Below are 26,186 nucleotides of genomic sequence, written 5' to 3'. Positions count from 1 at the left end.
CTCATTGTATATCGTTTTACTTGTAATTGTTGTTACGTATTTTATTGCATTTTCATCAAAAAAAAAGACAAAAAAAATTAAAAAAAAAAAGAAAAAGGCAAAAAAGAGAAATACCCGGCTAGGTGAAAACCCGAAAGGGCACCTAGGCAAAAATGGGAAAAGTGGCCGAGGATGTAGTGAAAACCCGAAAGGGCGCTCCGGTTAAAATGAAAAATCGAGATGCGTGCCACGAAAGTTAGTGTGAGGAAATAGCTAGAGTGAAAACCCGCAAGGGCGGACGCTCTAGGCAAAAAGAGAGAAATAAGAAAAAAAATAGCACTAAGTTCTTCCATTTTTGATGTGGCGTCATAAGAAGGGTGCTAAAGAGGGTTGTTTGGGTAGGACTAGTGGCTAAGATGAGGAGGACCGTGGTGCGTTGTTGTTGGTTGCACCTTGCTGATGCGGTTGTTGGTAGTATGCTAGCTAAGGAGTAGAGGCGTCTAGGAATTTTTTCATGGCATGTGGTTAATGTGTTGTTTAGACATGTTAGGTTGCTTGTTGACATGAATCATTTTTGTGGCCATGAGAACTTTTGTTGTTGTCTAGGTCGGAGAAATAAGGGGCGTAGACATATATACTTGCCAAGTGAAGCTTGTTGGTGATGGTATGAGCCGTGTTTTGCTGAAATGCAGGAACTTTTTTGAACTTACCTTTGTCATTATCTTGGAGGGATGATATAAGGAGGGCGAGTGAGAGATGCTATGTGGTTACTTTTGATCGTATCTCTTCCATGCTTCTCTTTTAAGACCTTAGGTGTGTCTATTGTTTATGTTTCCGAGTTTTGCTCGGGGACGAGCAAAGGTCTAAGCGTGGGGAAGTTTGATATGCCGTATTTCGTACGGGTTTAAGAGTCGTGAGTTATGCGAGTATTCATGGCATAAGTGGGTTATTTGGAGTATAATTACATGAAATTCCCTTTTGTCAATGATGATCTTATTTAGGGATTTATTGGGTGCATTAGTGAGTAGTGTGTTTTGGGTTTGTGGTTTTATCGACTTTGGGTTAGGATGCAGGAGTTAAGCCAACAACTTTGGCTTGGATCATATGGCTTTGTACCCTAAGGGCCAACATGTGAAGAAATAAAGCAAGGACATACCCCATTGTCAAGCAAAAAAAGACGGAAAAGACAAAGCAAGCACGCCCTTTTACAGGATTTCGCGCGGGTCGCGGGGTCAGGCGCGGGTCGCCCGCATATCAGCTACACCTGTATTTTGTTTCCTTTGTTTCGAACTATCAGCTATTATTATTATTATTTTTATTAATGAGGACTAATTATAATTAGGTTAAGTACTTGGTTAGACTCTTTTATTGATTACCACGCATTATTTTTGGAGACAAGAACCCTAAGTATTTTCCTAGCAAGAAAGACATTGGCAACTAATCCTTTTATCTCGGATTAATATTTCAAGCATCTGATTTATTCAAATTGTGAGACTATTATTCATCTTCCTTTTATCTTGAGTATTGTTAATTCTTTGTTCAAATTTTACGGTTGTTGAATGTTTAGATTAAAGTAGCTAACTAATCTTCACGATTATCTATCTATTGTTATTCTAGTGAATGAATCCTTAATTTTTCAACCTCGCTAGATAAAGTGATGATCTTTGGCTTTATATTGGGTGCGTTTCATCATATCTAGGTTAAAGAGAGAATTACCTTGTGATTTGAACTAATAATCGCATGTTTTATTGGTCGTCACTTCTATCGTTCCTTATTCGTTCTTGCCGTTATTGAATTAAACTTAATCGCGTGTATTAGGTTGTTTGATAATTAGGTTATTTGATTATCGCGTTTCGAGTCAAATAATATTACAAAGGAATTGGGAAATTGTTCCCATGATAGTTTGCTCAAGAGTCAATTGGAAGTTGTTTGTCTATGATCAATTTGATAATCAGTTTGTGGAAATTCTTACCCCGAGACCGTTAAACCATATGAATTCATATTTATTATTCTTCATTCAATTGCTTATTTAATATCTAATTTAGTTACTCAATCATTTAAATTCCCCCCCATATTGGTTACTTATTTTCTATACTATAATTCCCATAAATTACATCGCCTTCTCCGTGGATCGATCCTTATTACCATATACTATCATTTTGTTAGAGGTTTTAATTGTTATAAATACTATCTTTGGGAGCATACGACTCCGGCTCACCAAATGTCTAATAAAATGAACTGACATGAGTACAACAGGAGGTAGGTTTTGGGTGAGTAGGATCCCTCATTTCAAAACTAGATCATATTATTTCGGTTGGTCACTACGTGGGTGGTTATGAGTCGGGAAACGTGAAGTTCAATGTGGTGTGATTTCTTGTGTGCATTGTTAAGTTGGCAAGCTATCGCATGACGTGGTTTTGTATGTGTTGATACGAGTTTATAGATTTCTTTTCTTGCGTGACATAACCCTTCGTTTGACGTATAATAATATATGATAGTTGAAAGGATGAAATGGAATTGTTTACTTGAGTGAGGTATATATGATACGAGTGGAGGATTGTCTCATGTGAAATGCAATTATTTGTATGAGTGTTGCGTGTTTGAATATGATGAGTTTTGAAACCTTAATTTGCATAGTTGATAGGATTCTTGCATGATATAATTGTCCATATTGTATGTGATAACATGTAGAAGTTGGACAAAAGTAATTATACGTATGACATGCTTTGAGAATGATTGTTACGTGTTGGTGTGTGATGAGGCTGTCGCAACCCAATCAAATGTAACCAACTATACTCTAACTAACATAACTAGGGAAGTCGGGATCGTATCCACAGGGAGACATATGATAATCTATTTGCTAATTCAAGTTTGTTATGTCACAAATGGGGGATTTTGTTTGTTTGAATAATAACTAAAACAATTAAATAAAAAAGATTAAAAGAGAGAAATAAAACTGTGAAAATATAAGGAGAGAAGACTAGGATCGTCGGTTCACCATGGATTATCGCGGGTCTAAGGTAGGGTCATAAGTCAGTCTCAATTACTGGTCTAAAAGGTAGTGAAAAGGTCCTCTCGGAGCACAATTCGCCCTAAAATGCTCCTAGCGGGCTCTCGCAACTTACTAGGGCACTCTAATGTTTACAACAGGTCTAATCCTTACCAGGCTTTCGATCTTAGGTCATGATTTACCAAATCAAATAACCAATTGTGGCCTTTAATTTACTATTCCTATATTTAATTTTGCAATTAACAATAAAGACTAATAAAATTGATTAACCTAATCGCCTAATTAACAACCCTTAACTTCCATGGATCCCTTAAATCCTAGCAAGAGATTTAGCTACTCATATTGAAATTGATAACAATAGTTAAAATAGATGAGAAATAAAAAGGATACATAATTAAATTGATCAAGAGAGAAATAAACATAAACTAAAACTAGCGATGAACGCAAGAGAAATAATTCAAACTAAATAAGAAGAACGAAAGAGGAGATTTTATTAATTACCAAAATAAATCCGAGTACGAGCAAAGTAGAGAGGAGAATTTAATCTAGATCTAAAAGTTTGAGAAAGTTTCTACGTAGTAATGTTTCTAACAGTCTGCTTGCATAAAAATTAAGTGTAAAAGTGTAACCTAATTAAAAGATTACAAGAGCTTTTATACTAGGTCCAAATAAAACAAATAAATTGAGCAAAACATGTATGTCCGTCTACTTACTCGATCGACCTAGGTGTAGTGTCGATCGACAGTATATATAGAAGTCAATCGACAGAGCTGAAAGTTCTCCAAAACGTTCTCCTGTGTCGATTGACAATGTCTATCGACATATTATACTCTGTCTATCGACATAGAGAGGCAAGTCTATCGACAATAGTAGCACGTCAATAGACAACATGTATTAAACATCATTCCTTGCTCTCCTTAGCTCGTCTAGACTCTTCCAAGCTTCTATCTTGTTCCTTTACTGAACGGATTTGGCTTCTAAATGCACAAACGAATCTTAAACCTGCAAGAAACATGAAATACACCCAAAGTAGCAAATACGGGAGGAAATAGAATGAAATAATCATATAAGTAACTAGAAATGTGTGCCAAGCATGTGAATAGACGCATATAAAAGGCACACATAAAACATCCCCAAACCAAACCCTTGCTTGTCCCCAACCAAGCAATAAACAAGATAGAAAACAGGACTAATGGAGCGGCATACAACTCAGAGCTAGCTATACAAAAGACTCGTTAAACTAATTTAATGCAAGAGACTACCCATGCTAAGGAATGAATTCCAAAGCTATAAAGCACAAAAAAAAATCCAAATGCAAACGAGTTGAACTAATGACCGAAAACTATCAAACCGGCGACCTTGCAAAACCGTGTTTATGTCGGACTCTCACGGGTCACTCATCTCTCATTATAAGCACAAGGTAAGTACAAATTTTGTAAGAGAGAAAGAAAAAAGTCACTCACCTAACTACGACCTATAAAAGCATGCATGCAATGAACATGATAGATATCTCTAGTAACCGTACACATACACTCCAACCAAACGAGGTCCAAAACACATGCCGAGGACTTATATATGAATGTGAGGTGAGGTAAGTGGGTAAGAAGGGGCAAAAAGATTTGGATATGTGGAGGTAAAAGTCAAGCTAGCACCGAACACAATCAAAAATAAGGATATTCCACTTCTAAACCAACATCAAAATTTAAGCATAATGCCAAGTGTGGCATAAACTCCTTCACAAAATCAATACTACTCCCCAAATAATGAATATAACCAACATAGGAGCAGAAAGAATGTCACTCTTTTTTTTTTTCCTTTTCACCTTCATTTCTTTTCCTTTTTTTTTCTTTGTCATATTTTTTTCACAACTGTTTTTTTTTTTGTTCTTTTTCTTCACCTTCCTTCCAACACAAAAGCATTCTTCATAAAATGACCACAACAAGGCTTCCGAAACGTAGCAACAAGACTAGCTTGGCAAGGGTAGGCCATATAGGAATGTAGTTGAATAAGTTGGTCAAAACAAGGCAAATTTGGCTAATGTGAGACTAATAGGAGTAAAACATAAAGGAAGGGTCGCCTCTCCACACGTGTCACCGCCACAAACCCGAGTGTATGTAGGCAATAAGAGACAAATTTCATGCTTATGCAAATTGATGTTACATGCCATATAAGGAGTACTACTCACATCCTAAATGAAACCGGTCATGAGTGTCACCGATTTATTAAGCTATAAACCTTAGAATTTGTAAGTAGTTTGCCAACATATAAGTCAAGTCTATTCGTTTGGTAGAAATTATCAAAAACTCGTAGATTATGCAAATGAATTTCTCAAAATAGGGTGTCAAAAATGCAAGGCTTAAACGAGTTAGCAAGAGTATAAAAGCAATGTCATCATTGTTATATAGCCACTCCGACTCAACCATAGACTCTACCTAAATGCAAACATATTTTTCTGAAATTTTACGATTTTTCTTTTTTTTTTTTTGATTATTTTTTTTTTAAAAAAAGAAGAATATGCATGCAGAAATGCAAGAAATATGCATATGGAACATATGTATACTCACCCCAAACCAAACCATACAATCCCTCATTATATTCAGCAAACAAGGAGCAGCAGCAGAAACAAGGAAAGGGGGTACACACAGCTAAAATGAAATGCAAATGAAAATAAATAAGGGAAAAGAGAACTCACACACCACAATACGGACCACCCCAAACCAGCAACAAACAGGGGGAGGTCGTGGCCAGAAGCTGCCACTAAGCGCCCGTGAAATCCGGGTCATCCTCATCAGAAAGGGCGCCCACCACAGCACTATCACCTCTCTTACCCTCCTCCAAAGTGGTAGTGGTAGTAGTAGGCTGCTCAGTAAAAGTAACAGTCGCCGCGGCATCAGCAGTAGCCGTGGCAGTAGAAACATAGCCATCCTCTGGAAACCTGTAATAAGATGGATGGGGCCAACCGGGAGGTGGCAACCTCCCGTCTTGAGCATACCAGTCATAAACAAGAAAACCACATAAAGCTTGGTCCTGCTCCATCCTCGCCACACGAGTGCACAAATCTAAAAGCATGGTATCACGGTGCCCCTAGTCCATGACCGTGGGGGGCACAAACGGCGGAGGTGGGATAAAGTGGGATCAAGCGTAGGGTCAAACTTGGGCATGGGAACTATTGCAGGGAAAGTATTGCAAGGTAGGGGTAAGGGAAGTGTCTTCTCACCCTCTTACTTCCATTTAAGGGAAGGTTTGGTCCGGATCCATCGAAATGAGGCTAAAGCCGGAAGATAAAGCAGACGGCCGGCCTGTAAAGAGGATAGTCCATTCTCATGACCAATCGGCTCCAAACGATCCGAGGGAAAACCAGGGATAAGGCAAGACACCAAATGACTCACAACACCGCCACAGTGAATTGCCCTATGACCGCGGACGGTGCTAAAGTGTGTGGCCACAGCCTGGGCCACATTTAAGACAAAAGGATCACCGTAATCAACATTTAAGAAACCAGCGAGCATATGTCGCTCAATTACATTCAATTTGTTCGGCTCCGGACGACCAAAGATAGTGCCAGCAACTAATCGGAACCAAAAGTGGGGGATGGGGTGGTCAACATCATTAATATAATGTCGGTCGCTGGGGCCATGGGAGAGGGCAGGCCAAAGGGCCTTTGTGGCCCCATCTCTTGGGGGTGTGGTCGAACCAACAGAAGCAACCCCAAGGTAACCACCAAACTGAGTCAAAGTCAACTTATAATCCTTATTTAGGAGCCGAAAATGAATCCGACTTTCAGGTATATTCTTTGCATTATTTTAAGCTACATAGCGAAAAATACTAAAGAACTCGTAAGTGAGCGACTCATATGTATAGTGAAGCATAGTAGCTAAACCCATAGTACCCGTCCTATTCAAAAATTCAAGTACAGGTGCCCGCCAACCTAATTTATTTAGTGATTTATCGGCTTGAAAACGAGTAGGGATAACAGGGGTATCAAGAAGATTTTCAAACCTCTCCCGTTGCCCTTCGGAGCTGAATACGACATTCGGATGTTCCGTAACCGGGGTTATAACTGCTCGTGGAATGACTGACGCCAGACCCGCCAGCAGCCCCAGTCTGCGTGCTAGCCTTCCTCGACTCAGTGAGCTTCCGTCTCTTACCTTCGCTTTCCATATCCTGCAAATAAAAGTGACCGTTGACATAGCACAAAATTGAATGAATAAGTATCAGCAAAGAACAGAATAGCATCCGACAAAATCCGCTTAAATTCGAAAAATGAGTAAGCATAAACGGGGTTTCTTCCTCAACTAATTCGAATGATAAATCCGAATAATAATAATTTGGCAACCAAAGTTCAACAGTAAAACTCAAATAGAAACAGAGACTCGGCTCAAGCAGCGTAAATGCCGAGTGAAGTAGGCAGCGATACGAGTTAATTTGAAATTAATAAACCGCAACCATTAGCAATGAATTTCGAAAATTATAGAGCATGAACGGAACCACGAATTAGACAAATTCGAATAACAATTCGAAAGGGAAAGAATCCGAGACACAACTCAAAATTTTGAACAACAAATAGACTGATCAAATTAAGCACAATTAAGCAATAAGAGTAAAGAACCCTAACCTCAGTGGCAGGACTCGATTTGAAAGCAATCACAAAATAACCCAGAAAATAATCGAAACCCTAACCCATAATTTCGACTAATTGGTCGAATTTGAAGGAGAAAAAGGGAATAATTGAAGGTGTAATTTGATGGGGAATTAGATTTTGTGAAGGAATTGCAGCAAATTGAGAGCAAGAAAACGAGTAGGGATCGAAATTGGATGAAGGATTAGGGTGTCGTTCCTCTTTTTTTTTTTCTTTTTTTTTGTGTTCCTGTCGTGAGAAACAAAGAGGAGAAGAGGGGTTTTATGGTTTATTGAGGAAGGAAAAAGCAATTAAAAACCACAATGTTAAAATATGTCGATAGACATCTCGTATGATGTCGATAGACACTCACCTATTGTCGATCGACACTGTAGCAATTGTCGATCGACATACCTCATTGACCCCTTAATTGTTGTAGGCTGTGTCGAATGACCATGTCTATCGACTTTTTTTTTTCTTTTGTCGATCGACAACCTGTATATTATCGATAGACACATGCATTAAAACGCCTCTTGTCCACTCCTTATGGTCCCTGCGCAATTCTCACATGCAAATTAGTTTCTTTTCCAGGTTATACTCATTATGAAACAGTACTAAACTAGTCTAGCATGCAACTAAATTCCGCTTCCAAATGTTAAAAACATTTAAGTGACGGAAATTTATTATATGGAATTAAAATGTAAACTATAATGAGTATGCAAAAATAACTAAAATGCAATAAGGAAACATGTTCTAAGCACACACAATTAAAGCTAAAAATAAACACACTTTTACATAACTTTTACAATTCGGGTTGCCTCCTGGTCAGCGCTGGTTTTTACGGTCCCGCTCGACCTTTGTTACCTCTTTCAGCATGTGCGGTAACGGGTTCGAGGTACAACACCTCAACCACTCCAACAGTATCCTTAGCATCATAGTAATGCTTAACTTGGTGACCATTCACTTTGAAACGCTCTCCCGCGGAATTCTCTAACTCGACTGACCCAAATTTAGAAACAAAAGTTACCTTATAAGGACCAGACCATCGGGACTTCAGCTTACCCGGAAATAGATGGAGTCGGGCATTGAATAGAAACACCTTCTCCCCAACTTGGAATTCTCGCGGTATGATACGCTTATCATGCCATCTCTTAGTCTTCTCTTTGTAAACCCTGGCACTATCATATGCATTTAGACGGAACTCTTCAAGTTCATCTAGCTGCAACAATCGCTTCTCACCACATAAATTTGGATCAGAATTAAGCAATCGAATAGCCCACCAAGCTTTATACTCTAGCTCCCACTACTACAGATACAGGCTATAACAACGGTCAAAAACCGTTGTTATATAAAAAAGCGGACGTTGTTAAAGCGTCCGTTGTAGAAGGTTTTAACAACGGTTGGTTTACTTAAGGAAACCGTTGTTAAAAATATTAACCACGGTTTTATGTATAAAAACCCGTTGTGGAAAGTGTGACTCAATTTTGGGGGGAAAGTTATAACAACGGGTTGTAATATGCAAAACCGTTGTTATAACTAAAGACAACGGGTTGTTTTAAAATAACCGTTGTTGTTTGTTCTTAAAAAATAAAAAAAAAATAAATTAAATATTACTAGATGCATGCATAATTACGGCCTGTTAGAATTCCAATGCATGCATTATTACTGACATTCACTGTACATATGAACGGATAATATGGAATGAGAAGGGTTAGTAATAGGATTTGAAGCAGCATTATTGAGAGAGATGATGATGATTATGGCACAACTTCCTAACATATATATTAATTAAAAAGCAATTAACTCAACCCACACATTGCTTAGTATAAATACATTGCATATCTCAACTAACATTTCCATTATCTCATATATTCATCTCCAAACTCTAACTGTTAAAACAAACTCTACTTAATCTTTCAAATCAAACTCAAAAACTCTAAGAAACTGAATGATTTCATCCTAAAGACTCTTACCATGATCGAAAACAACAACAACTTCATCCGCCGGTTCCTCCATATTGAGGAAAGTTTCAGGAGCTACCTTGCGGAAGCTCGATCCGCACTGAAGCACGCCAAAGAAGATGGCTTGACGAGCAAGCGAGCGATTTGCGGCTATATGACGATATAGCAAGCTGAACGGAACCTCCAAATAGCCAAGGAGGAGAGGATGGATACGATAGAGCACAATAAGATCCTCCATGAAAATATAAGAATTGCATTTTTACATATGTAATTTTTTTTTTTAATTTATGTATTTATAAATATATATATATATATATATTAATTATGTTTATCTTACTTCTTCATCTTGCTTCTTCATTGTTTTAGTAACTAATTATGCGAACAATACTTAAACAAATAACATAATTGTCGATAAAAACACATATATGCAAAAGAAATAAATAGAAAAAGAAAATAATGACGATGACGTACAGTGACGGCGAGATTTACCCGATAAATACGTAACGTAATAGACGATGAAATCACAATGACGGCGAGAAGATAAAGCGACGATGAGAAAGAGAGAAATAGAGAAAGAGAGAAAGAGAGTGTGTATGTGTTTTGTGTTTGTTTGTCTGCTTTGTTTGTGTTTGTGTATTAAGGGTTGTGTTTTGTGTGCAATGCAGCAGACATTTGTGTGGTTTATAGTATGGAAGGTATTGACAACGGTTATTAAACAACAACCGTTGTGAAATATGTTTTAACAACGGTTGTACAAAACACCCGTTGTTAAATAAGTTTTAACAACGGGTTTAAAAAGTAACCGTTGTGATTACTTTTCACTAACTTTGCGCCAATTTTGCGCCAAATTATTAACAACGGTTCCGCATGTGTGACCCGTTGTTAAAAATAATAACAACGGTTTTTATAACTATACCCGTTGTAATTGATTTTAGTAAAATTCGCGCCATACATTCTACAACGTCTATTGTGATTTTCGTGAATAATCGTTGTTAAAGGGGCGTTGTAGTTGCCTAAATTTGTAGTAGTGTCCACAGGTAGGTGACACGACTTCCCATAGACTAATCGATGGCGACGCGCCAATCGGTGTCTTGAAAGCTGTCCTATAGGCCCATAAGGTGTCATCCAGCTTCATAGTCCAATCCTTACGGGACTTGGAAACAACCTTTCCCAAAATTTTTTTAATCTCCCTGTTGGAGACTTCCACTTGTCCACTTGTTTGGGGGTGATACCCCAAACCACGACGATGCGAAACACCATATTTTGACAATAAAACAGAAAGTTGTTTCTCATTAAAATGAATACCTCTATCGCTAATGACGACCCTAGGGACACCAAAGCGAGGAAATATTACCTTCTTGAATAGCTGGACAATGGTCTTGGCATCACAGTTAGCTGAAGCCACAACCTCTACCCATTTGGACACATAGTCCACAGCAACTAGTATGTATCTATTGCCCTTGCTAGACGGGAATGGCCCTTGATAATCGATGCCCCATACATCAAAAATCCCGACCTCCAAAATACCATTCTGAGGCATCTCATGTCTCTTTGAAATATTTCCCGTTCTCTGGCAAGGATCGCAACCTGCAAGAAACAACCTAGCATCATTAAACATAGACGGCCAGTAGAAACCAGATTGATGTACCTTAGGCACGGTCCTAGAAGGACCATGGTGACCGCCATAGGAGGAAGAATGGCAAGCTTCCATGATAGCTTTGGTCTCCCACTGCGGTATACACCGTCTAAAAAGACCGTCAGCGCACTCCTTAAATAAATAAGGATCATCCCAAAAGTACTGCTTCAGATCGTGAAGAAACCGCTTCCTCTGCTGATAAGACAAGTCAGGAGGTAAAATAGCGCCTATAATAGAATTAGCATAATCAACATACCATGGATTTTCAGCATTAGTAATAGCCATCAAACTATCATCAGAAAATGAGTCATTAATAGGGAGAATATCTCCCTCATTTTGCAACTCTAGTCGAAACAAATGGTCAGCAACAAGGTTTTCAGAGCCTTTCTTGTCTCGAATCTCAAAATCAAACTCCTGAATCAGGAGTATCCATCTCAATAATCGCGGCTTAGCGTCCTTCTTAACAAGAAGCTGCTTCAAAGCCGTATAATCGGTAAAAACAATCACCTTGGACCCGAGCAGATAGGACCTAAACTTCTATATTGCATATACTACAGCCAACATCTCCTTCTCAGTAGTAGCATAATTAACCTGAGTCTCATCCAATGTTCAGCTAGCATAGTAAACAGCACTCAAAGCCTTGTCTTTCCTTTGGCCTAACACCGCGCCAACTGCATAATCGCTGGAATCACACATTATCTCGAATGGCAGCTCCCAATCTGGAGCTTGAATAATCGGTGCTATGATCAAGGCCCGCTTTAACCTGTTAAAAGCAGAAAGACACTCATTAGAAAATTCAAAGGGGACATCTTTAATTAGCAATTGTGTAAGTGGTTTAGCAATTTTAGAAAAGTCCTTGATGAACCGGCGATAAAAGCCAGCGTGACCAAGAAAACTCCTAACTCCTTTGGCGTTAACGGGAGGTGTTAATTGCTCAATCACTTGCACTTTTGCTCTGTCAACCTGTATACCCTTATCAGAAACTAAGTGACCAAGGATAACTGCCTCGTTGACCATAAAATGGCACTTTTCCCAGTTCAACACCAGATTAACCTCAATACATCTCTGCAAAATCTTATCAAGGTTCGACAAACAAGAAGAGAAATAAGACCCATAGACACTGAAATCGTCCATAAAAACCCCCATAATAGACTCTATATACGCGGAAAATATCCCCATCATGTACCTTTGAAAGGTAGCTGGGGCATTACACAAACCAAATGGCATCCTGCGATATGCATAAACACTATATGGACAAGTAAAAGTCGTTTTCTCCTGATAATTCGGATGGTTAGGGATCTGAAAGAACCCTGAGTATCCATCTAGATAACAGAAAAACTTATGGGAAGCTAATCTCTCTAACATCTGGTTAATAAAGGGAAGGGGGGAATGGTCTTTCTTAGTTGCGGCATTTAATTGTCTATAATCTATGCACATCCGCCAACCAGTCACAGTTCTAGTCGGTATTAATTCATTCTTATCATTTTTCACCACCGTAGTCCCTTCTTTCTTCGTAACTATATGAACTGGGCTCACCCACTCGTAGTCAGAGATAGAATAAATTATACTTGCATCAAGAAGTTTTATTAAGTCTTTCCTTACCACATCCTGCATATTCTGATTCAACCTGCGTAAACCTTGTGCACGAGGCTTATGACCTTTCTCCAGGTTTATCCGATGCATACAGAAATATGGACTAATACCTGTCAAGTCATCTAAACTGTATCCCATAGCCTTCTTATTATTTCTCAAAAACACCCAAAAAATCGGCGAGTTGGCTATCATCAAGCTTGGAACTAACAATAATTGGATATTGTTCATGGTCATCGAGAAAAACATAATTAAGGTGGGAGGGGAGAGGTTTGAGCTCCGGTTTCTTTACCTCAACAGCATAAGAGGTTTCCATTATCGCATTTACCGTCTCACCTTTCTCAATAGTGAACTCCCTACCTTTCAAAGCAGTATTCATCGTCGCGTAATCTACCTGTACATCCTCTGCAAAATCATCAAGAACAATCAAAGCCTCTAATGGGTTCCCAATCAGGGAACCCGTCCAATAATCAAACATAGACTCATCTACTATGTCTATGGCATAACATGTGTCTTCTATCATAGGCTTAGCTAGTGTGCTAGCCAGGTTAAAAGTCACCTTCTCGTCTCCTATCTCCAGGGTCAAGCGCCCCTGCGTGACATCTATTATAGCCCCCATAGTATGTAAGAATGGTCGCCCCAATATTATGGGAATTTGGGTATCTTCAGCCATATCTAAAACAATAAAATCGACAGGTATAAAGAATTTACCTATCCGTACGGGGACATCTTCTAGAACACCTAAAGGACGTTTCACTGACCTGTCAGCCATTTGTAGGGTCACACTAGTAACTTTGAGGTCCCCCATATTCAGTTTCTCGCAAACTGAATAGGGCATTACACTTACACTTGCCCCCAAGTCGCATAAAGCCTTTTCTATAACATGAGTGCCTATAGTACAAGGGATTGAAAAACTACCCGGGTCCTTTAATTTAGGGGGAGATTTGCTTTGTAGGAGTGCACTGCACTCCCCGGTGAAAGCTATGGTCTCCTGTTCATTAAAACTTCTCTTACGAGTCAGTATATCTTTCATGGGTTATCAGCTCTGTGAATGGTACAGTAACCTGGAGATTCTTGACGACTTCCATGAATTTCCTGAACTGCTTGTCAATCTTCGTGTTTTTCAACCTTCGTGAAAATGGAATCTTTATTACAACTGGTGGCTCAGCAGCTTTGCCCTTCCCTTCGTCAGAATTAGACTTCTTAGCAGCATTAGAAGTCGATCCAGTAGTAGGCAATGATCCAGTAACTCCGTCTGAAGCTGCTAACTGACCATTTGGACTGGCTGTCGATGGACTTGGGTTGGCTGTTTATAGACCACCAGCCTCTGTTGATCGACCTCCAGCGGTTGTCGATAGACCATCTTTACTTGTCGAATGAAATATTGTCGTTTGACCTTTGCATGGACCTGTCGATTGACATTCAGTACTTGCCGATCGACCCTTAGCTTGCGAGTCATCTTCTTGTGGATCCTTTACCTCATCTTCATCATTAACATCCAACTCTTCAATAACAAAGTCATCACCATCCTTTGGCAACTCCGGCCCGTCATAAGTAAAACCACTTCTTAGATTTATAGCATTGGCCGTATCATAAGGCTTATTTGGTTGAGATGGCAACGCACCAGGTTGCCTACTTGAGTTTTGGCTCGATAATTGAGCAATTTGATTATCCAAGATTTTATTGTGACCTAGAAACTGTGTAATCAAAGTCTCCTGCTTTTGTGAAGCTATCATCTGTTGTTGTAACATGGCTTTAATATTCAACATATCGCTATTTGCAGCTTGTTGAGGAGGTTGCATCTGTTGTTGAAACTATTGATGCGGATTAGTAAACTGTTGCCCTCCTTGGTTTTGCCTTTGATAATTGTTTTGCTGAGAAGTGTGATTCTGAGGAATCACATATGAAGGACCTTGTGGCTGTTGTGGTGGTGGGGTAGGATTAAGGACATTATGGCTTCGGTACGAGAAATATGGATGCTCCGTAGTCCTCTCATTATAGAAGTTAGAGTAAGGTGTACCTTGCTTGAAAGATTGACAAGCATGTACCTGTTCTATCGTACTCATACATTCAGCTGCACTATGCCCCGTGATACCACATCATTCACAAGGTGTATCCTGTTGGACTAAGGCATTAACTGTCTGCTGGTTTCCCAAAGATTAGGATGTCTTCAATTCGGCAATTTGGGCAGACAATGCCTCTAACTGATCTCCAACAGCGCCATCTGAACTTCCCCCTCTTATATTACCTCTGGGGTTACCATACTCAGCAGTGTGAGTAGCTATCTCATCAATCAATTTTTAAGCATTGGCATCAGTATTGTTGTTTTGAAACCTCCCATTTGCAGAAGAATCAAGCAAAGCTCTATGATCGTCATAAATCCCATTATAAAACTGATTGCATAGAAACCAGATCTGGAAACCATGATGGGGAACAGAGCGGACTAGTCTCTTGAATCGAACCCATGCCTCATTAAGGTCTTCAGTGGGGCCCTGTTTAAAACTCGTGATTTGGCTTCTAAGAGCGTTTGTCTTCTGTGGTGGAAAATACCTCTTGTAGAATGCAATAACGAGTGTATTCCAGTCACTAATAGCATTTGCTTTCAAGTCCAAATCCCGCAAGCACTCTGCAGCACCATGTCGCAGAGAAAAAGGGAATAAAACTTGTTTTACTTGGTCCTGTGTTACCCCGGCAGTCAAAGGGATTGAGAAACAGTATGTCACGAACTTCTCCATATGTTTGGCAGGATCCTCAGTAGCTGCTCCTCCAAACATGTTTCGTTTTACCAGGTTAACATAGGACGGACGGATCTCAAAGGTACCATGATCGGTGGTTGGCAACTTGAATCCCTTACGAATGGATGCAAGGGTGGGCTCTGAATGACTTGCTAATGTAGGCATGATTGTAGTAGGGTCAGAAGTAGATGTATCTTCCTCTAAAGACTGATTTTCTGCAACGAAAGCGGCGTATGTAGCGTCAAGCGTACTCAAGTCTTCGGCTTGATGAATTTCTCTCCAAAAGTTTTGTCTAGCTCGGAAAGTCATTTCTGGTTCAGAGTCGAATGGTACGAGCTCGGACCCGTGAGACCTGCGCATAAACAAACACTAAAGAAAAGAATAAGAGCGGCCTCAAGGAACTAAAGTTCCCTGAGACAAGACAAACTAAAACAAACAAATAGAAAATGTTGCCTCCCCGACAACGGTGCCAAAATTTGATGAGGCTGTCGCAACCCTATCAAATGTAACCAACTATACTCTAACTAACACAGCTAGGGAAGTCGGGATCGTATCCACAGGGAGGCAAATGATAATCTATTTGCTAATTCAAGTTTGTTATGTAACAAATGGGGGATTTTGTTTGTTTGAATAATAACTAAAACAATTAAATAAAAATGATTAAAAGAGAGAAATTAAACTGTGAAAATATAAGGAGAGAAGAGTAGGATCATCGGTTCACCATGGATTATCGCGGGTCTAAGGTAGGGTTATAAGTCAGTCTCAATTACTGGTCTAAAAGGTAGTGAAAAGGTCCTCTCGGATCACAATTCGCCCTAAAATGCTCCTAGCGGGCTCTCGCAACTTACTAGGGCACTCTGATGTTTACAACAGGTCTAATCCTTACCAGGCTTTCGATCTTAGGTCAGGATTTACCAAATCAAATAACCAATTGTGGCCTTTAATTAACTATTCGTATATTTAATTTTGCAATTAACAATAAAGACTAATAAAATTGATCAACCTAATCGCCTAATTAACACCCCTTAACTTCCATGGATCCCCTAAATCCTAGCAAGAGATTTAGCTACTCATATTGAAATTGATAACAATAGTTAAAATAGAAGAGAAATAAAAAGGATTCATCATTAAATTGATCAAGAGAGAAATAATCATAAACTAAAACTAGCGATGAACGCAAGAGAAATATTTCAAACTAAATAAGAAGAACGAAAGAGGAGATTTTATTAATTACAAAAATAAATCCGAGTACGAGCAATGTAGAGAGGAGAATTTAATCTAGATCTAAAAGTTTGAGAAACTTTCTACGTAGTAATGTTTCTAACTGTCTGCTTACATAAAAATTAAGTGTAAAAGTGTAACCTAATTAAAAGATTACAAGAGCTTTTATACTAGGTCCAAATAAAAGAAATAAACTGAGCAAAACATATATGTCCGTCTACTTAGTCGATCGACCTAGGTGTAGTGTCGATCGACAGTATATATAGAAGTCAATCGATAATGCTGAGGTGTCTATCGACAGAGCTGAAAGTTCTCCAAAACAGTCTCCTGTGTCGATTGACAATGTCTATCGACACATTACACTCTGTCTATCGATATAGAGAGGCAAGTCTATCGACAATAGCATAACTTTAATAGATATCATGTATAAAAATACATTCCTTGCTCTCCTAAGCTCGTCTAAACTCTTCCAAGCTTCTATCTTGTTCCTTTACCGAACGGATTTGGCTTCTAAATGCACAAACCAATCTCAAACCTGCAAGAAACATGAAATACACCCAAAGTAGCTAATACGGGAGGAAATAGAATGAAATAATCATATAAGTAACTAGAAATGTGTGCCAAGCATGTGAATAAACGCATATAAAAGGCACACATCAGTGTGTGAGGGGCGTTAGCTGATACTTGCATTTTATATAGTCTTTTTAGTCTATTTATGCACGTATTTCTACGCTTTTATCGTAGCTTTATGCTACGAAATGCCCCGAATATGCTACTTTGGTTTGTTTTGTCTTATTTGCAGGAATGAACCAAAAAGTAGTGAAATTGAGCCTTTTACCATCCTCTTAGCATGCATTTGGAGGAAGAGTGAATTTGGAGCGGGAATGTAGCTATTTTGAGATGCGCAAAGAAGAAAGATAGCTAGGCGAGCAAAGGAAGAACTTCAAATTGCTAATACCTACTTTGGAGAGCTATATCTCGAGTTCTACAACATATATTCAGGTTATTTCAATTGGAAATGAAAGCTTGTCCTCTTAGATTTCCAACGCCACCGGAATCGCCCTGTTTGCCCAAGTAACGAAGAAATGGCAGCCGTTTGAAGTTCAGTGCGCAAAGCGGGAAATCGTTGCTGGAAAGTACTCGATCGAGTAGATTTATGTTCGATCGAGTCCTTTTTCTACTCGATCGAGTAGATTCAATTTATGGTTTACTCGATCGAGTAGATTTTCTACTCGATCGAGTGGTTTAAGCTTTAGTTACTCGATCGAGTGGTTTTAAATCACTCGATCGAGTGGATTCGCTATGGGCTTGGGCTTTTTAGCTTATTTCCGTCATTAGGTTAGTTAATAATCCTATTTTCTTATAAATAGGAAGTGAGGATGTCATTTGTAACTGGTCTTTGGACCTCAGACGTTGCTTCTCCTCTCTTATTATTTCTAATACACTGTTACTGCTATTCTCTCTTATTTCCGGATCTATTTCTACTGTAACTTCTTTCTCTCCCTTTTTCTCCTTAATTATTTAATGTTTATTATTCCCCCTTCCCTTGTTCTTACTCTCTTATTCATGTCTAGCTAAATACCTCTGCTAGGATTAGGTGATTCATTAGACTGATGTTAGTTGCTAATTAGGTTATTAGATCTGTCGTTGTTGTTGTAGTCTATGTTGTTAATCGCTGCTTTAACTGTATCCTACTAGTTGAGTCGACACAATTAGCCTTTTAATATTGGTAACCCTTGACCTGGACCGAAAGGTTGGATTAGGGGAGACCCGCACTGAACAATAGGATGCTTTAGTGAGGGCGAAAGTTAAGCTAATAGCATTTTAGGGAGAATTGAGACTGAAAGGAGATATTTGTTGCCCCTTAGACCGACACATCGACTGATTTGTGACCTTATTTCGCAATTGATTGGACGTTTATTGATGACCCGAAGTCCTAGTTCCTTCCCTCTATTGTTAATTTCTTCTATTTTTATCTCTTTTCCCTTAGTCTCTTTAGTTCAGTTGAAATAATCAAAACCCCCCCAGAAAATTCATAGACTGAAATAACACTTAGAACTCCCTACCTCCCTGCGGATCGACCCTTACTATCGCTTGCTATTTGTAGTTTGGAATTTATAAATATTATTTTTGGTACTCACTTCGATAGGTATCAAATTTTGGCGCCGTTGCCGGGGAGGCGCGCTAGTTTTAGTTGTCTTTAATTTTAGTCTTTCTTTCTTTAGTTTCGTGGAACTTCGGTTCCTTGAGACCGTTCTCATGTTTCATGTTCTAAGTTTTCCACGGGGAAGAGGATGAAATCTTTGGTGCTTATTTAGAGACTTTGGGAGTTTATTGAGCCCGGATGGGATGCCTTTATCGATCTCCAAATATCGCACTATTGTCCAAGATATGAATGACCCTACGCGAGCATACCTCGAGTCCATAGGTAAGTGGGATTTCGAAGGAATCCCCGTAATTGAGGTATTAGAATTCTTTAATTTGTTTGCAACTGAATCTCTTAAACCTACTTTTTCTCTTCATGTTGACTCAGATGAGGGGGTGAGTGAGACCTTAGAAACCAATCTAGGAAATGCTGACGGAGATATAGAGGAGACCATTAGCGTGGTTTACAATCCTTTTTATGAGGATAGTCTAGAACCCCTTTATGATTCTTGCAATGTTAGTGAGGACGATTTGGAGGCTCTCTTTGAGAACCTCCATCTTGACGAGTCTAGCGATGAGGAGAGTGATAGTCTAGAGGCTAAATGGGATACTTATGATGATATCGATGATGAGCCTATTTTAGGAGACCCCATTGACCCATTTGACTTTGCTATCCCATGCATTTGGGACGATTATCCACCTTCTCCCTTAGTTGACCAGACTCCTCCACCTCACATTTCATACCCGTCAGAGTATTTTAATTTTAGTCGCGTTAATTTTGAGTCGAATGCACCTGAGTTCGTTAATTCTCCACCTGTGGTTAACTTGAGCTTTTATATTCCGCTCTTAGCTGGAGGGCAGAATTATTTTGTGAACAATTTTAGGAGCCGCCATAGGAAATTTGTTAAGCTTAAATGTTTTTACATTTTGATTTCCTATGTTATTTCTATCTTATGGTGCTACTTACGGTTTTGTGTAGCACATGCGCAGCCTATTTGACAAATTCTTTGCGAGCCTTGAGTTGTTTTGACCGAGCTCCATTAGAGTAAGTCACGACGAAAAAGAGGTCGAGCCGGGACTGTCTGAAGCTAGCGCTACCCGGGGGAGGCAACCCGGATATTTTATTTTGCATTTTTATTTTATTTCAGTTGTAATAAATGGTTTTTATACCATAAACTATCTCAGTATGCTTGTCTTGTTAGTTTGCGGCTGTTTTATTTGCGTTTTGCAAGGATTACATCGAGGATCACTCGATCGAGTAGTTTTTCTACTCGATCGAGTACTTTTGCTGATGGACTCACTCAATCGAGTGAAATTTTTACTCGATCGACCACCTGCAAATAGAGAACCACTCGATCGACTGTTTTTCCCTTCGATCGAGCAGTTTTGGATGCCCATTCACTCGTTTGACTTGGATTAGCTTTCGAGACGGTTTTTAGGGCCTTTAGCAACCTCCCATGTTCATGGTCGGTTTGGGGAGGTCCCTTTATTCGCGCTATCTTGTGAGTTTTCCGCATTTACTCTCTTTCTCTTTCAGTTTGCATTTCCTTTCCATGTTTTGGTACAATGGGGGCATTGTACGGGTTGGTTTGGGGAGGTTATGCATCCATATTTGTGTCTGCATATTGTTTTTATTGCATTTCAGTTATCATATTTAATTTAAGTTTGCATTGTTGTTTATTTTCGTTAAATTCAAAAAATTCAATAAAAATCAGAAAATTGTTAAAAATTCAAAAAAATTTCACGTTTAATTTAGCATATACGTTGAGTCGGAACGGTAGATTTCAATGATAAAATTGCACTGCAACTGTCTTTTTGCTTAAGCCTTGCATTAAACTGTTATCTTTTAGCTTTGTCTTTTGCATAATCTACGAGTTAATGTTTAATTTAGCTCAACATATAGACTTGACCTGAAATTTTGGCAACCTACTTATAATTTCTAAGATTTAGAGCCTTTTAAACTGGTGTCATTTGTGACCAGTTTCATGTAGGATTGTGAGTAGTTACTCCTTGCATATCATGTATCATTAATTTGCACGTATATGAAATTCAATTGCTTTTTGCCGTCATACATTCGGGTTAGTGGTTGGTGTCACATGCAGAGAGGTGCTTACATTTCCCTTTTCTTTCGTTTTTACCCATAAACTCCACATTAAGCCAAATTTGCCAGTTGACCTTTAGCTACATTCCAAATTTAGCCTGCCTTGTCAAGCTAGTTTAGTGTATGTTTTGCGGTATATATTTCATTGTATCAAATTTTGGCTTGTATCTGTTGACTTGGAGTTGGTAATTTATGAAGGAAATGAGGATGATGAAAAAAGACGTGAAAAAGAAGAAAAAAAAGAGAAGTTGAAAAAAAGGAATTTGAAAAAAAAAAAAGAAAAAATTCGAAGAAAAAGAAGAAGAAACCGAAAAAAAAATAAAGAAAAAAAAAGAAAAAAAAATTCGAATAAAAAAGAAAAAAATGTTGTTTGGTTGACGGTTTCTGCTCCTATGATCTATCTTACATTATTTGAGGAGTATGTTTGGTTTGGTTTGGTGAGATCTTATGCCAAATGAAGAGCATGTGCGCAATTCATAATTGAGTTGGAAATGGATATGTTTCATATGGTTTTGTTTAGGTACTAGCTTGATCACCTATACCTCCACATTCCCATAAATGTTTTGCCTTTTCTTACCCATTGCCTCACTTTACCTTATTTTTGTAAGCCCTCGGCTGTGACAGGACCTTGTTTGGTTGGAATGTATGTGCGGTAGCTAGAATTGTCTATCATATTAGTTGCATGCATGTTTATGTGGGTCGTAGTTTAGGTGAGCGACTATTTTTCTTTCTCTCTTACATATATATGTTCACCCTTCGCTTCATGAGAGAAGAGTGACCCGTGAGAGTCTATTATTAAAGGTCTTGCAAGGTCGACGGTTCAGCTTTGTTTATAAACATCTTACAACTCATTTGCATTTGACTGTTTGCTATAAGTGTTAGTTTGCTTGCATTAAATTGGTTTAAGTGGGCATTTGTAGCTAGCTCTGAGTTATCTTTTCCGTTCCATTAGTTTGCATATAGTTTACTCGAGGACGAGTAAAGGTTTGGTTTGGGGAGATTTGATACGTGCATTTTATATAGTCTTTTAAGTCTATTTATGCACGTATTTCTACGCTTTTATCGTAGCTTTATGCTACGAAATGCCCTGAATATGCTACTTTGGTTTGTTTTGTCTTATTTACAGGAATGAACCATAAAGTAGTGAAATTGAGCCTTTTACCATCCTTTTAACATGCATTTGGAGGAAGAGTGAATTTGGAGCGGGAATGTAGCTATTTAGAGAAGCGCAAAGAAGAAAGATAGCTAGGCGAGCAAAGGAAGAACTTCAAATTGCTAATGCCTACTTTGGAGAGATATGTCTCGACTTCTACAACAGATATTCAGGTGATTCCAATTGGAGATGAAAGCTTGTCCTCTTACTTTCCAACGCCACCGGAATCGCCCTGTTTGCCCAAGTAACAAAGAAATGGCAGCCGTTTAAAGTTCAGTGCGCAAAGCAGGAAATCGTTGCTGGAAAGTACTCGATCGAGTAGATTTATGTTCGATCGAGTCCTTTTTCTACTCGATCGAGTAGATTCAATTTATGGTTTACTCGATCGAGTAGATTTTCTACTCGATCGAGTGGTTTAAGCTTTAGTTACTCGATCGAGTGGTTTTAAATCACTCGATCGAGTGGATTCGCTATGGGCTTGGGCTTTTTAGCTTATTTCCGTCATTAGGTTAGTTAATAATCCTATTTTCTTATAAATAGGAGGTGAGGATGTCATTTGTAACTGGTCTTTGGACCTCAGACGTTGCTTCTCCTCTCTTATTATTTCTAATACACTGTTACTGCTATTCTCTCTTATTTCCGGATCTATTTCTACTGTAACTTCTTTCTCTCCCTTTTTCTCCTTAATTATTTAATGTTTATTATTCCCCCTTCCCTTGTTCTTACTCTCTTATTCATGTCTAGCTAAATACCTCTGCTAGGATTAGGTGATTCATTAGATTGATGTTAGTTGTTAATTAGGTTATTAGATCTGTCGTTGTTGTTGTAGTCTATGTTGTTAATCGCTGCTTTAACTGTATCCTACTAGTTGAGTCGACACAATTAGCCTTTTAATATTGGTAACCCTTGACCTGGACCGAAAGGTTGGATTAGGGGAGACCCGCACTGAACAATAGGATGCTTTAGTGAGGGCGAAAGTTAAGCTAATAGCATTTTAGGGAGAATTGAGACTGAAAGGAGATATTTGTTGCCCCTTAGACCGACACATCGACTGATTTGTGACCTTAGCTGCAATTGACTGACGTTTATTGATGACCCGAAGTCCTAGTTCCTTCCCTCTATTGTTAATTTCTTCTATTTTTATCTCTTTTCCCTTAGTCTCTTTAGTTCAGTTGAAATAATCAAAACCCCCCCAGAAAATTCATAGACTGAAATAAGACACTTAGAACTCCCTACCTCCCTGCGGATCGACCCTTACTACCGCTTGCTAGTTGTAGTTTGGAATTTATAAATATTATTTTTAGTACTCACTTCGACAGGTATCATTAGCCTCGTCCTTTGGCATGTTATTGTTGGAGTTAGTGTCCTCCACAATAGTTCGTTTACATAATAAATCTCATTTAAGGAATATCATCAGATATTTAATTATTTGATCCTCGTCAGTTGATTAACGTAAATCGATAACGGTTGGCTGGCTAGAGTTTGACGTTATTGTCGTGAGACGGCGGTGATCAACTGACCCCTTTCGGTCACACCTAAAGGAACGAACCCCAATTGACAACTAACTAATTGTATGAGATACAATTTATTTAGTCCCTTGATTTATAGACTAAAAGGTTAGTCGATTATTTTTAGAGAGATTTTGAGTTGCGAACTCGAGGAGCGGCAGTTATTATTTAATTACGCGATAATTAAATAATAAATTTTATGAGACGGGTTTTAGTTAATTAATTGTTAATTCACTAAAATTGTACAAATTTATTAATGTGATTAATATTAGTACGTAAATAATATGTGTAGTGGACACGTATATTTACGGAGTGATTTGGACGAATTAATTATGGAAGTATTTAAACATGAAACGATGTTTAAAATAAAATTACACGTATTTGTGCGACAAATATAAGAACCAACATGGACCCGTAAATAGGCTAGTGGACCGTGTAAAATAGAGTTGTGGATGATTAGGAACATAATCAGTTCACCTTACTTTATATTCTTCCATAAGTTATCTTATGATTTTGCATGTGATGTAAGATTGATAAAAAATAAGAAATTTACTCCTACACACTACCACACTCCACCCGCCACTTTCCCCTCCTATATACTCCATCTTATGTTCATTTCTACACTACTTCACTTATGTGTTTTGCATGTGAACAAAATAAATCATCTCTATAAAATTATTATTCATCCTTTACTAAGTTGTTAGTAAACTAAAAAAAATAATTACTAAGAGTGTTAGTATTAGTTACATATTATCAAGGGAATAATTCTAACAAGTTACTAGTAAATACTTGTTAGAATAATTGGGTTGAATTCTTGGGTGCATATTGTTAGGAGATCTTCTCTTTGAAGATTTATTAGGAGGATCATCCTTTTATTATAAGCTCAAGAACAATCAAGGTAGGAGATCTTGATTGTGCCCATATTACCATAAAAATCTATGTAAGGAAATTGTTTTTCCTTTACTTTCATTTTTATGCTTTTATATTTGCATGCATGTTACATAGATCACTAAAATGATAAATTAAAAGATAATTTAATTTATATTAGAGAGTCTAATATGGATCTATGATCTTTCAAGTTGTATCAGAGCATAGACTTGTAATTTGCATGTTGATTTTAAGCATATTAATGAATTATGAGATAATTTATAAAAACTCAAAAATTGTGTTAGAAGAGGTTTTAGCACGAAATTTTTGGGACAAGCATACCTACTGATCTCAAAAGATTTGTGGTAAAGTTTGGTGATTTATGAAGTTATTTTGCTATTTTTAATGATTTTTGGTAGAAAACCGAGTCAAAATGCCGTATTTTAGTTAAAAATTGACTAAACCTAGTTAAAAGTTGATTCGGTCCATAGAATTTTTATGGTGTTTCATGCATGTTTTCTACTGATTGTATGCAAAAGTTCGAAGGTTGGTTCGAATTTTTTGCATGTTTATTGATTTTATGAGATAAAAGTCGATAAAAGTGAAATAAATTAATCATAATTTCGAAACAATTGATTCTACCCATGATAAATTTATGTACATTTAAAAATATTATTTAAATGTTAAAATTTAATTTTAAAATTTTTTTTCACCTTGTTTTGATGTTTATTGGTTTTAGTGGTTAAAAACCGATAAATATCGATCTTTTTCTTCATAAATTTTATCCGGATTTTTGGGGCAATTTTTCTGACATTTTGGTGTTCTAGGGAGTGTTCCAGAATACTCAAAATTTTTGTTTCAATTTTTTGGGTAATTTTTCAATTATTTTTACTTAAATATTATGATTTTACCGATTAAATTAGCAAAATATCACCAAATCAAACTAATTATTCATCATAAAATTAGTGAGGACTAATTTTGAGGTTCAAAACAGTTTGTACAATTATTTTGGACTTAAATGACATTTAAGAGTTGATTATTGAATTTTACATGTTATAAATCGATAAAATCCACAAAAACCGAGATGGATACCAACGATTGATAGATAGGGCAATTTTGGCATCATTTTACAGCATTTTAAGCATATTTATTTAAGTTGAATGAATGGTTGTCATTTATTTAAAGTATTTATCTTGTTGTACCTAGCATGGCCTAGTTTATTTTAATCGTATTACCCGAAATGAATGGGAATATCGATTTGTTTGTAATTTAAATACGATCTCATATCGTCAGTTTTTAATTAATTAATAGTTTATTTATTTTATTAATTAATGTATAATAGGAATAACTATGTAATTTAAATTGTAATAGTTATTCTTACCGGCATTTCCAAAAGACGGATTACATCGAGACGGAGTCTATTTTTAGAAGGAGTTCCAAATCCCACAAGAAGAAGCCACTTATGGAATGAAGAGGCAAGGAACCAAGGAGTTGGTTTCCGAAATGTAATAGACTAGTTTTTATTAACTAGGTGGCCATACTAGGATTTATTCATATGCTTACTTGTTTGCTTGTTTTTATTTTCGCGCATGCCAAAATCGCCATTCACTTGCATTTTATCTTCGCGATTGTCAATTCAAGTCATTTACATTCACCGACTTA

At 37.8% G+C, this 26,186-nt stretch overlaps 1 non-coding gene across 1 annotated transcript; it reads left to right on the top strand.

Annotated features, from left to right (window-relative positions):
• The first annotated feature begins 15,212 nt into the window (after nucleotides 1-15,212).
• Nucleotides 15,213-15,319, top strand: LOC141636832 (small nucleolar RNA R71). The gene has a single exon (XR_012541413.1). It is a non-coding gene; the product is annotated as a small nucleolar RNA R71 (small nucleolar RNA).
• The last annotated feature ends 10,867 nt before the right edge of the window (nucleotides 15,320-26,186 follow it).

Source organism: Silene latifolia, chromosome Y, assembly GCF_048544455.1.
Source record: "Silene latifolia isolate original U9 population chromosome Y, ASM4854445v1, whole genome shotgun sequence".
Lineage (NCBI taxonomy): Eukaryota > Viridiplantae > Streptophyta > Magnoliopsida > Caryophyllales > Caryophyllaceae > Silene > Silene latifolia.
This window is presented reverse-complemented; position numbering and strand designations above follow the sequence as displayed.